This window comes from Arachis ipaensis, chromosome B01, assembly GCF_000816755.2.
Source record: "Arachis ipaensis cultivar K30076 chromosome B01, Araip1.1, whole genome shotgun sequence".
Taxonomy (NCBI): domain Eukaryota; kingdom Viridiplantae; phylum Streptophyta; class Magnoliopsida; order Fabales; family Fabaceae; genus Arachis; species Arachis ipaensis.
In genome coordinates, this window is record NC_029785.2 from 62,342,327 (window position 1) to 62,355,971 (window position 13,645).

Consider the following 13,645-nt stretch of genomic DNA (forward strand, 5'->3'; position numbering starts at 1 on the left):
TCATGGAATGCAGTTTTGAATCTCTTCTCATCGAAAGGAATGCTCTCCATTGGTTCCTTCCTCTTTTGACTCTTGGAGCTTGATGATGCCATGAATTTGAGTTGCTGTGTGAGGATATTGGAAGGTACGGATAGATGAGAAATTTGGTTGGTTAGGACAAGGTGTGATGAAGGAATTTTGGATGCCGGAAGTGTGAAGTGTGGAGAGTGGGAATTTGAGTGTGAGGGGTAAGTACGCACTAGGACTCACTTATATAGGGAGATGATGAGGGGATGAAAGGTATGGATTGATATGGTGGTTGTTGGATGGACGGATGGGGTTTTGCAGATCATGAGCACAAGGATCATCATCTTTATGAGGGCTATTGGTTCGGTCTTCAAGGGTCTCCTTTCTTCAATGTTGCATGGCAACATTTTCCAATGCATTCCCCTTTGGGACACGTGTGTTGTATCCTCCTTTTGTGGTGTCCAAACCTTCTTCATTTAATTGTCCAATCAATCCTCTTCAATGCTCCTTTCCTTTTTCCTATAAAAATAAAGTAAGAAAAAAAATCAATATCATAAAAAAAAATTTAAACTTTACGGCTAGAATAATAAAGAAAAAGAATTAGATTGTTTATTCATGAACACCAACTAACTAACTAACTGTGTATCCTTATATGCATATTCGTGGCACCTTGGGTGACACCAAACTTAGTTTGGAGCACTGTGATGAAAAAGTCTTTGTTCAAAGCTCCAAGACTAGCATGCTCTGAGTTGCATTCATGCTTTCTTGGCATGTTTTGAACACCAAACTTGTTCTTCACTATATACTGCATAACAAGGATTTCACCAAGTGTTAGTCAAGTTTGGGTTGGAATTCATAAAAATTGACTTATTAACTATTTTCTAAAAGCATATAAAACATGGGTTGCCTCCCATGAAGTGCTTCTTTAGCGTCACTAGCTTGACGTTTTACCTTCATCAGGGAGGTCGATAGTGCTTCAAGTCTTCTCCTCTAACAGTAGACCTATATCCAGTAGTTGTATCAATAATCTCTACATGTTCCAAGGAGAGAACTCTGTTGATAGCGAAGACCTTAGGTAGCTGAGATGGTACAGTGGGGAGATCAGGGGGGATATCTGGGAAGTAAGCTGAGATCACTTTATCCCCTGGAGAGAAGTCCTCTGTAGGGATCTTTTTGTTCCTCCACCTCCTTGGTACCTTCTTCTTTGTTCCTTGTGATGTTGTCTTACTCTTCGTGGCCTCTTCTTCTAAAGGAATTTTGATGTTGTCTTCACATGCCTCTGGTGGTTTAGGTTCCTCCAGCTTTTCCTTGAGCTGTGACAGCTGCTTGTTTCCTTGTCCATCAACCAAGGGAATCTCCGGATGAGCTTGTTGTTCTTCAGTACTCATCTCTTCCTTCAGTATCTCATTGTGATCCTTCCTTGGTTCCTTGTTCTCTTGATCTGTTTCTTGTGAGTGTTTGAAAACAGTGAAGGCGAGCTGTTCATCATGGATCCTCAAAATTAGCTCCCCTCGCTCCACATCTATGAGTGCTCTGGCTGTAGCTAGGAATGGTCTTTCCAATATGATTGGGTGAGTGTAACTCTCTTCCATGTCCAATATGACAAAGTCTGTTGGGAGAAAGTATTTCCCAACCTTTACCAACACATTTTCCACCACTCCTATTGCTTGTTTTTGAGTTTTGTCAGCCAGCCTGATGACTACATCTGTGGGCATTATCTCATTGATCTGCAGCCTCTTCACAAGGGACAAGGGCATTAAGTTGATGCTTGCTCCCAAATCGCAGAGTGCTCTATCAAACATTGTTTCTCCTATGGCACAGGGTATGTGAAAACTCCCTGGCACTACAAGAAAAATCACTTTTAGTAGCTATTTATTTTACTTTTAGCGGCAATAAAAATAGCCGCTAATACATTTACCGGCAATTAGACATTAGCCGTCTTATGCTTCGCCGCTAAAAGGTTTTAGTGGCAATTATAAGATTTGCCGGTAAAGACCTTTTTAATGGCCGCAAAAAGTATATAACTATTAGTGGTCATTTTTTTGGCAATTTATATGGCCACCAAAAGTAATTCCAAAATTACAATGTTATTTACTTTTAGCGGCCATTACTATTGCCGCCAAAATCTATTTTACCGGCAATTTATATGGCCACTAAAAATATTCTAAAATTGTAATGTTATTCACTTTTAGTTGCCATTACTATTGCCGCTAAAATCTTAAGATTTTTTTTAGTTATATTATACTCATTTTCTTAGAAACAACGAACTAATTTTTTTTTCTAGAATCTCAATTATTTGTGCCACCAATTATTATTATTATGCATAATATAAATATACTGAAATTAATTACTACAAAATGAGATATTTCATTAAACTCAAAATATTGATATACAAATTTCTCTTAAATATGCACTTGTGAGCAAGTTGCAATGAATCATAAATGCAGATCACGAATAATCAAACAAAATGAAACCCAACATAAAAATGTATTGACCATAGTAACCTGACCATGAACAAGCCTATAAATATAATCCATACTTGTGCTTCCTGGATCTTCATAGGATTTCCACTGGCCTTGGCTTCTGACAGTTTTCCCTTCCAAACCTTATTAAGGCCTTTATATTCAGATCTTCTATCTCGAAAACTTGAACCATGAACCAGATAGCACAAAACCAAGGCTTAGAAGTTATAACAGAAAGCAACCAACCAATGGAACAAGGAAAATTAAGGAGATTATGTTTGAAGTTGAAGTTTAATGTGACAATATTAAATTTATGAACTTATATAATAAATATGTTCTATAGATTAAAAGAGAGCGGCCCAAAAAAATGCACTAATGAAATAAAGATGTAAGACAGCAGTCCTTACTTCCTCCCTGGAGAATCCTGTACAACTTGGACTCATACAGCAACTGAAGATGTCTTGTGTTGACATTTTCCTGATTTAGAAGGGCATAGAGCAATAAGTAACAGACATAAAAGACCAAGAAAAAGATATCGGCAGCACTCATATATATTCAACATAAACATGTCAACAGTGCCAAGCATAGTTCGAGTGAGAGACGAGTATTGCAGATTACAGAACAGAGAAGAAAAGGAGGAAATGTCTTAATAGAGACTACTGAATCATATCCTGACACCACCCAAGACTCTATACAAATCTTCCCATCTAGTTCAGTTCTTTTGCTCTCACTTTCATCCTAACATCATTTCCTCACTCAAGATTGTCCAATTTTAGATCTTATCAAGGGGACAGAAAGTTCCCAATAGATTGATACAGAACATTTTAAGCTTATATTTGAAATCATGATGGTCTTCCAAGTATTTTAAATATTATTGAATACACAAGATATTGATAACTAGAGACAAATTATGTGTAGGTGCCTGACATCTAAAATTATTTTTCAGAATACAGGAGAAAAAGAGTCAAATTTGAAAAAATAATTAAGTCCTAAAATTAAAATCCAAAACATGATACGTGCAGATCAAAGACCATAACAGGATTTAAATGCAAAACGAAGACCACATAACTAAGTTCTAACTAAAATATATAGTAATAAATACTGTGTGATCACATGCTTTGTGGGGTAGTGAGATAAACCTACCTCTAAGCCTGGATGCCCACACTGCCGTTAGACATATAAGGATAAACCAGAAGCTTTTCATTAGGAGTAGCACAATATCCAATTAAGCGGAGTAAATTGCGATGAACTGCCAAACTGATCATCTCCAATTCTGTTCGAAATTGTGATTCACCAGAACTTCCAGTAACATCCTTCAGTCTTTTCACTGCCACCATAGAGCCGTCACCAAGTTTTTCCCTATAAACATTGCCAAAACCTCCAGCCCCAAGTATGTTCTTGGAACTGAAACTATCTATTGCCTGTTGGAGCTCTCTGAATGTGAAAGTCTTAAGATTTCCCAAGCTAACAATTCCCTCTTCCTTATATTCTGCAGCAGAGCAAAAATTATAACTAACTATTTCTCCATACATAATCTAAGAACTGTTATGTTATGCTACCTACCACCAATAAACAGGATGGCCTGGTGCTGTCGTTTATGTCTATACCAAAAGATCCCAAAGAGTAAAACCATGAGAGAAGCACAACTAAGACTAACTCCAAGTGCAACTGCTATTTTTCTGGACTTGTGTTTTCCTAAACATGGAGATGTAAAATAGGTTTAAAATGTTGTATAAATAAAACAAGAGTCACAAGACAGCTAAATGTTCAAGATAGGTACCTTTTTGGTCAAAGGACCTCAATCATTCAAAGTTCAAACTTTTTGGTCAATTAGAGATATTCACATTCACATCAATGCATAATAACAATAAGAATGTGAAAGCAAATATTGATTTCCAAGAATTGAACCAAAATTTCATTAACAACTCGTTGAGGCATATTATCGAACATTAGGCGTGCAAATACATCAAACAACTCAAATAACACAACCAAGCATTCTTTCAACATTCATTCACAAAATCAGCATCAATTATACACAAATTAGCAATATATCTTAGTAATTCAGCAATAATATCAATCAATTCAGTCCAAACCAAATAAAATTCAAACTCAAAAAATATAATAGCATTATTAATGAAATTAACTTACGATGCCAGATTTCAGTGATGAGATTTGTGGCCCTTTGGAAGTTCCACCATACAAACAAACTGACTCCACACCACAAGACTTACCAGCATCACACATAACATCTGAAATCTGCAATACAAATATATTGAACTCATCATAGTATATCTTGTCTGAAAATCTATGTTTAAAATCAATAGTAGAGTGATAAGTAGTCAATATAAGAATTAATCACCTAGATTTGTTTATATTTTCTATTTTCAGCATCTGATCTTTATGTCTTAGTATATATCTTGAGATAATTATACTAATCAAACAAATTTCAAAAGACATTGGTTAAGGCTTCCAATAAAATGAATAGGCAAGACCTTAATATTTATTCCAAATGCAGACTTTTATGTTCAAATATTAACTGATGTCCATAGTACTTTATTAGGATTTTGCAAACAAATATTAAAAGTAAAAGTGTTATAATGAAAGGATAGGTACATTTATTTATTTATTTATTTTAAAATCTTTCCACTTTTAGTTTTGTTAGCAAAAAGACCGTCGTTAGCAAAAGCTCTATAGTTTTCTCTAATAAAACAATTTAAGAATAATAATAATTAAATAAAAAAATATTAATTATTAAGCTTATTCTTATTTGGTACATGATACAAATAACTAATTCAACACATATAAAAATATTATTTAACAATCATGCTCGGTGTATGTGAAGATTGGAGAAATAAACGTACCTTGAGGTGATCTTGAGATTGGTAGCATGCAAAATCAACGAGGTTTCTCTGATGTGGAACCAGCTCCCTTCCTCTGCAATTCAAGGGGAAAAAAAGACTTATTTGAAACAGATTGATTATTGCAAAATAACTAATAAGAATACTTATTTGAGTTTTTTGACATTGTGAAATTTCTTTGAGTAAACTATTTACTGAATTTAGGAATAATATATCCTAATTTTGATAGGTTGATCGATTTCAGATTTAGTAATTTTTTTTGTTAAAATTAAAGAAATGATTTCCCTTGAAATGATTCCCTCACGCTGGCCTTCTAATCACTTCTACTATATAGCTGCGACTTCATTGCCTCTAAATATTAATATTGAACAAAGATTGGGCCAGATTTAAGCATACTTTATTAGATTAGGTTCAACAAAGAAAGCAAATTACATGATTAGAAAATGTATTTGGAAACAAAGAGGTATAGAAAAGAATTCACCATTAGTAGTTCCATGAGGAAGGCTCCCACTAGAAGTTCTTGTAACCTTTTCCTTCCCCTTTTGCTTTTGGACACAGAAGAAAAGAGCAAGTATCAAAATAACAGCCACCAATATTGAACCTATAATAATGCCTATAATAGCCCCTATGGTCAAGCCATTATTGCTATCAGAACTTTCATTATCAGAAACCCATGTTTTGTTATGGGAACCAGATCCAGAGCGACGGTGACTATTGTGAGACCTGCTGGATGGAGGAAATTACAGGGTGGATACCAGGACTGTGATGAATTTCAAAGAAGTTTGAAATATCGAAGGGAAAAATGATATCGCCAAAAAAAAATCAAATTACCTAAATCTAAAACCGATAACATCATTGGGTGAAGAAAACACTCGAAACTTTGATTCTAAATCAATGAATTACGAGTTCAACCTGCAATAAGTGCATGCGATAGGAATCGGAACTAAGAAAAGCGAAATCCAATGTGGGAGAAAAATTAACTCAGATAAAACTAAAAATTGATAAGAGATATGGTAAAAGGATGCAATAGAATATAAATTGGGAGCACAAAAATCAGAATTGAGAGAGAATTAACTCATACCTGATTACTAGAGCGCGATTGAGTTCAATCGAAATCAGCACAACCTTGTTCGAGAAAAAGGATTTAGAGCGCGATTAAGATTGAGATGAAAACTGGAAAGAGATTTGAGCGATAAAGAACCTGGAATAATGGAGAGCGAGAGCGAGAGCGAAATCGAGAAGAAGAAGAAGGAGAAGATTGGTGTGCGATTCTCACTTCTCATTGAGAATAAGGCACTGAGAGTGGTTTTGTGTAAGGAGAGTGACGAGGCAGAGAGTCATGTTTTTGAGTTTGGGTCCTTTTATTTTTTTGTTATTTTTTAAATTTTAACTTTCTTTTAGTGGCAATAGCTAAAATGGCCATTATAATTGATAGCATTAATGGTAAATATATAATTGCCACTAAATAATAGTTTTAAAAAGAGAAATCGTGGCAATAACATTATTGTCGCTAAAATTTTGTCGCTAAAAATCTTTTTTCTTGTAGTGTGGGTCCTTTCTTTTTGTAGGCAACTCTGGTTGAATGAGGGCGCTGCACTCCTTGTTCATCACTATAGTTTGGCCTCCCTTGAGTGAGCTTTTCCTGGGAAGCAGTTCCTTCATATACTTGATGTATGCAGGCATTTGTTGGATGGTCTTGATGAATGGTATGTTTACATGCAGAGATGCAAACAAGTCAAGAAATCTTGAGTATATTCTCTTCTCCACAGCACCATTGAGTAGTTGGGGAAAGGATGCATAGAGTCTCAGCAGCTCCTGTTGTGAGATTTTTGGTTCTTGGTGATCTTTTTCTTCTCCTCTGCTGAGGTATCTCCAGGTTGTTCTGACGGCTTGTCTGGCTTGTCCTCAGTCTCCTTATCACTTATAGTGACCATCTTGCAATCTTCCCATCTTACTTTCTTTGTTTCTCCTCTCAGATTTTTCTGTGTCACTTGGGAATCCATCTGTAGGTTTGGGAATCTGCTCAGAGAGATACCCTACTTGAGATTCTAACCTCTTGATGGTGTCTCCCTGGTTCTTAAAATTTGCTCGCACTTCCTCCTTGAACGCCTTGTTGTCTTGAATCTCTTTACCTATGCCTTCAAGTAGATTCTCAATCCTTGAGAGTCTGTCATCAAATGATGGTGGATTGGGATTAGAGGTGGAAGGATGAGGAGTGTTATTTTGGTTTTGATATGGATGTGGAGAGGTGTTGTTGTGGTGGTGTTGATATGTTCTCTGTGTGAATTGTTGGTGAGCTGCATTGTTGTTGGGGTTGTGACGTCTCTGATCTTGGCCTTGATCTTGTTGATTCCCCCACCCAAAGTTTGGGTGATTCCTCCAACCAGGGTTGTAGGTCTTGGAGTATGGATCATGGTTTTGCCTAGATAAATTCCCAATGTAGTTGGCTTGCTCCTGACTACCCTATGCTTCTTCATTCACTCCTTCTTGGGTTGCTGATGAAGTGGTGATTGCTGCTACTTGGTTCCTCTCTATCTTCTTGGTGAGGTCAGCCAGCTGCTTGGTAATGAGCTTATTTTGGGCCAGCAGAGCATCTATATTATTTAGCTCCATCACTCCTCTAGTGTTCCCTCTTTTAGAAGCATAGAAATATTCATTTTCTGCTACAGTTTTAATGACATCTATGGCCTCCTCAATGGTCTTCTTCTTGTTCAAAGATCCTCCAGATGAATGGTCTACTGCCTTCTTTGATTCATAAGAAAGGCCTTCATAGAAAATGTGTAGCTTCACCCATTCATTGAACATATCTGGTGGACACCTCCTTGTCAGGTCCTTAAACCTCTCCCATGCTTCATATAGAGTCTCACCATCTTGTTGCCTGAAAGTTTGGACCTCAGTTCTCAGCCTGTTGATTCTTTGGGGAGGATAGAATCTGGCTAAAAATTTGTTCACCACATCTTTCCAAGTTGTCAAACTCTCCTTCGGAAAAGACTCCAGCCACTTGGCTGCCTTATCCTTGAGCGAGAATGGAAATAAGAGTAGTCTATAGGCGTCAGGATGAACACCATTAGACTTCACTGTGTCACATATCCTCAGGAAGGTGGTTAGATGTTGATTGGGGTCTTCTTGGACGCCTCCTCCAAATGAACAGTTGTTTTGAACAAGGGTGATGAGCTGTGGTTTTAGTTCAAAATTGTTGATGTGGATGGTTGGCTTTTGAATGCTACTTCCACAGTTTCCTGGGTTTGGATTGATGTAAGAGCCTAAAACTCTTCTATCCTCCCTATGGTTGTGAGCCTCTTCTTCATGATGGTTTTCCATGTTTTCTTCCATGTTTGGTTCAAAGTATTCCTCCTCTTCCTCAGCACCAACTACTCTTTTTCCTCTTGCTTCCCTCCTTAATCTAAGGAAGGCCCTCTCCGGTTCAGAATCAAAGAAAGTTAAAGCCCCGCTTCTTCTCCCTGTCATACAACCAACAAAGCACAAGCAAGGAAAATAGATGCAAAAAGTATTTCTGTTAGAATTACTGTTAGTGTGAGTGATGCAATATATCGAACAGTTAGTGGGTTAGTGAACTGAATTGTAAATAACTACAAAAAAAAAAGACGAAAAAGTAGGTGGAAGGGAAGAAATTAACTAAAACTGAAAGTAAATTACTCAAACAGAAAATTAAATAAAACAAACTAAAAATTCTCAATCTAGTTATCCTCCAATTTAATCATTGTTGATTCAAAATCAATCCCCGGCAACGGCGCCATAAACTTGATGCGCGGAAAACTTGTCTCGCAACAAATTTCCTTCGGCAAGTGTACCGAATTCGTCGTCAAGTAAAAACTAACAATAGAGTGAGGTCGAATCCCACAGAGATTGATTGATCAAGCAACTTTAATTAAAGGAATGTTCTAGTTGAGCGAACCAGAATTTGAGTTGGGAATTGCAGAAAATTAAATGGCGGGAAAGTAAATAGTGGAAACAGTAAATGCTGGAAATAAAGAGCTGAATGTAAATGGCGGAAAGTAAATTGCAGAATCTTAAATGGGGATAGGGCAATTTCTCATAAAAGTAAATGGCAGAAATTAAAGAGAATGGGTAAGATCAGAAATGGGGAGTTCATTGGGCTTAGAAGATGTTGCATTCTCCGGATCAAGTTCATTTTCATCTCTTCCTCAATCAATGCATTCATTGATCTCCTTGGCAATCTTAAGTGATCGAATTACAATTCCTTGTAATTCAATTTCTCAAATCTTGATCAATAGCCAATTCCTTGGTCAATTGCTCATGAGAAGAGATGAAGTATGGTCACTGATTATACCACATGCATTTCCCAAATCAAGTGTTGGAAGGATTATAGTCACATATCCATCCACACCTAATTTGGTCCAGCATGAGAAAGCATTTCTAGCATGATCCCTTCATTCCTCTTTCAAGGTTCAGAAGAGATCCAAGTATGAATAGCTTCTTTTCCAAGATAACTACCCAATTGGATGAAGATCGAAAGCTTTCTAGTAAAATCAAGAGAAAAGATAGAAGAAGGAGAATGAAAACTAAAATTGATCCATCAAATTACAACAGAGCTTCCTAACCCAATGAAAGGGGTTTAGTTGTTCATAGCTCTTGAAAATAAAAACAAAGATGGAGAATACATGCTGAAAGTAAACTAGAAGTGCAGAGAAAGTAAAATACAGAGAGTAGTTCTAGGCCAAAGGCTCCCTAAAGTTTCCGGCTCACTAAACTAATTCAAAGCTACTCCTATATATACTACTCTTCTGATCTTCTAATTGGCTCTTCAAGTCTTGGGTATGGGCCCTTGGATCCTGAGTTTGAAGTAGTTATCTTCATCATTGGGCTTAGCTTTGCTTGCAGAGAGAAAGTGTGAAGTAGGCAGGGACTTTTAGCTCAGGACGTTGGTGGTGTTAACGTTAAGTGAAAGTGTGGGTTCGAGAACGTTAGTGACAATCACCTTTTTCACTAACGTTGCTCACCCAAGTATGAGCCACGTTAACCTCAACGTTAGTGGCACAAACGTTACCACTAACGTTGCCTCTTGGTCCTTCGCGTGGGCTATGATGGCTTCGAGGACGTTATTGGCGATTACTTTTCTAATTAACTTTGCAAGTTAGCTCCCATTCCACGTTAGAGGTCACGTTAGTTAGATTACCGTGGCTGCTGACGTGGTTCTTCCTTGCTTCTTTTGTCCTGAAATTAAGCAATAAAGTGCATCAAAGTTCTAATCCAAGTCATGGGAAATGCAACATCCAATTTGTCATTAAATACATGCAAAATCCTCATGAAATCATGTATAGTGCACAATGTATGCTTGAATCAAGATGTAAGTGAATATCTACCCAAAAAGAGCTTATTTTCTAAGAAAATGCATGAAACTACCCTAAAAATAGTAAAGAAAAGGTCAGTAAAACTGGCCAAAATGCCCTGGCATCAGCCATTAGTTTGATGCAGAAGATTTATACCGATTCAGAATTTCACAAAATAATTCCGTTGTTAGTATAGTCCAAACCAATAGTCAATCCTCGAATCAAATTAAATTTGGTTTTGTCACATGTACAAACCCCAATGAAAAATAACCGAAGTATTTAGACTCCGGGTCGTTGATGAGCGGATAATTTATACGCTTTTTGGCATTGTTTTTACATAGTTTTCAGTATGATTTAGTTAGTTTTTAGTATATTTTTATTAGTTTTTAAATAAAAATCACATTTCTAGATATTACTATGAGTTTGTGTGTTTTTCTGTGATTTTAGGTAATTTCTGGCTGAAATTGAGGGACTTGAGCGAAAATCAAATTCAAAGGTTAAAGAAGGACTGCAGGTGCTGTTGGATTCTGACCTCCCTGCACTCAAAGTGGATTTTCTGGAGCTACAAGAGTCCAAATGGTGCGCTCTCAATTGCGTTGGAAAGTAGACATCTAGGGCTTTCTAGCATTATATAATAGTCCATACTTTGCCCGAGTTTAGACGACACAAACTGGCGTTCAATGCCAGCTTCCTGCCCTATTCTAGAGTTAAACGCCAGAAACAGGTTGCAAAGTGGAGTTAAACACCAGAAACAGGTTACAAACTGGCGTTCAACTCCAAGAGAAGCCTCTACACGTATAAAACTCAATGCTCAGCTCAAGCACACACCAAGTGGACCCCGGAAGAGGATTTCCGCATCAATTACTCATTTTTGTAAACCCTAGTAACTAGTTTGATATAAATAGGACCTTTTACTATTGTATTAGATGTCTTTGATCAGTTTTATGCTATCTTAGACCTTTATGGGGGCTGGCCATTCGGCCATGCCTGGACCATTATCACTTATGTATTTTCAACGGTAGAGTTTCTACACACCATAGATTAAGGTGTGAAGCTCTGCTGTTCCTCATGAATTAATGCAAAGTACTATTGTTTTTCTATTCAATTGAAGCTTATTCCTATTCTAAGATATTCATTTGCACCCAAGAACATGATGAATGTGATGATTATGTGACGCTCATCACCATTCTCACCTATGAACGCGTGCCTGACAACCACTTCCGTTCTACATGAAGATGAGATAGAATGAGTATCTCTTAGGTATCTAATACAGGGGACCGAGTCCGAGATATTATAATCTTCGTGGTATAAGTTAGAATCCATGGACGGCCATTCCTGAGATCCGGAAAGTCTAAACCTTGTCTGTGGTATTCCGAGTAGGATTTGGGAAGGGATGGCTGTGACGAGCTTCAAACTCGCGAGTGCTGGGATTTACAAGGTGACCATAGCTTGCTTCAGGCCGACAATCTCCGTGGGATCGACCCTTACTCACGTAAGGTTTATTACTTGGACGACCCAGTGCACTTGCTGGTTAGTTGTGCGAAGTTGTGATAAAGTGTGATTCACGTTTGAGAGCACCAAGTCTTTGGCGCCATTGTTGATGATCACAATTTCGTGCACCAAGTTTTTGGCGCCGTTGCCGGGGATTGTTCGAGTTTGGACAACTGACGGTTCATCTTGTTGCTCAGATTAGGTAATTTTATTTTATTTTTAAGCTTTTTATTTCTTATTTTCGAAAAAAATACAAAAAATTTTTTTTCTTCTTTTTCGTTTTTTCCAAAATAATTTTCGAAAAAAAAAACCAAAAAAATTAACAAAATCATAAAAACCAAAAATTTTTTATGTTTCTTGTTTGAGTTTAGTGTCAATTTTTAAGTTTGGTGTCAATTGCATTCTTTTATTTTTCTTAAAAATTTTTGAAAAATTCATGCATGGTGTTCTTCATGATCTTCAAGTCGTTCTTGATGATTTTCCTTATTTGATTTTTGCATTTTTATATTTTGTGTCTTTTCTAAAAAAAATGTCTTTCCCTTTTCTTCTCATAAAATTCGAATATTTGACTTGACTTTTTCAAAAATTTTTAAAATCTAGTTGTTTCTTATGAGTCAAATCAAATTTTCAATTTAAAAATTCTATCTTTTTCAAATCTTTTTCAAAAATCAAATCTTTTTCACTTTTTCTTTTATATTTTCGAAAATTTCAATTTGATTCTCAAAAATCTTTTTCTTATTTTGTTTCATAATTTCAAAATCTTTACTAACAATCAATGTGATTGATTCAAAAAAAATTTTAAGTTTGTTACTTGCCTAGTAAGAAAGGTTCAATCTTTAAATTTTTAAATCATATCTTTTTGTTTCTTGTTAGTCAAGTAATCAACTTTAATTTTCAAAATCAAATCTTTTTAAATTTCTTTTTCAAATCTTTTTTAAAAATAAATTTTAATCACATCTTTTTCAAAATTAATTTCAAAATCTTTTCTAACTTCTTATCTTTTCAAAATTTGATTTTCAAATCTTTTTCAATTAACCACTTAACTTTTTGTTTGATTCTTATCTTTTTCAAAACTACCTAACTAACTCTCTCTATTTTTTGAAAATCCCTTCCCTCTTTTTCAAAATTCAATTTTAATTTTATTTCTTTTCTTATTTTCGAATTTAACTTTAATTTTAAATTAAAAATAAAAATACTTTTATTTTAATTTATTTAATTTTCGAAATTCTCTCCCCCTCATCTCTTTCTAATTATTTTATTTATTTACTAACACTTCTCTTCATCTCAAAATTCGAACCCTCTCTTCCTCTTGGTGTTCGAATTTCTCTTCTCCTATTCCTTTCTTATTCTACTCACATAAAGGAATCTCTATACTGTGACATAGAGGATTCTATATTTTCTTTTCTGTTTTCTTCTTTTTCATATGAGCAGGAACAAGGATAAGAACATTCTTGTTGAAGCTGATCCTGAATTTGAAAGGACTCTGAAGAGGAAGCTAAGGGAAGCTAAAGCACAA

General features: G+C 35.9%; 1 long non-coding RNA gene across 9 annotated transcripts; it reads right to left on the bottom strand.

The window, feature by feature from the left end:
* On the bottom strand, nt 2,354–6,731 carry LOC107631044. 9 transcript variants are annotated; one of them, XR_002361994.1, is made up of 10 exons: nt 6,528–6,731; nt 6,408–6,451; nt 5,998–6,049; nt 5,808–5,871; nt 5,330–5,402; nt 4,617–4,724; nt 4,032–4,163; nt 3,612–3,957; nt 2,876–2,945; nt 2,354–2,651 (listed from the first exon to the last, which is right to left on the bottom strand). It is a non-coding gene; the product is annotated as an uncharacterized LOC107631044 (long non-coding RNA). The 9 variants fall into 9 exon arrangements; XR_002361993.1 differs by having other exon boundaries at nt 5,998–6,052; XR_002361984.1 differs by lacking the exon at nt 5,998–6,049 and adding an exon at nt 6,158–6,238.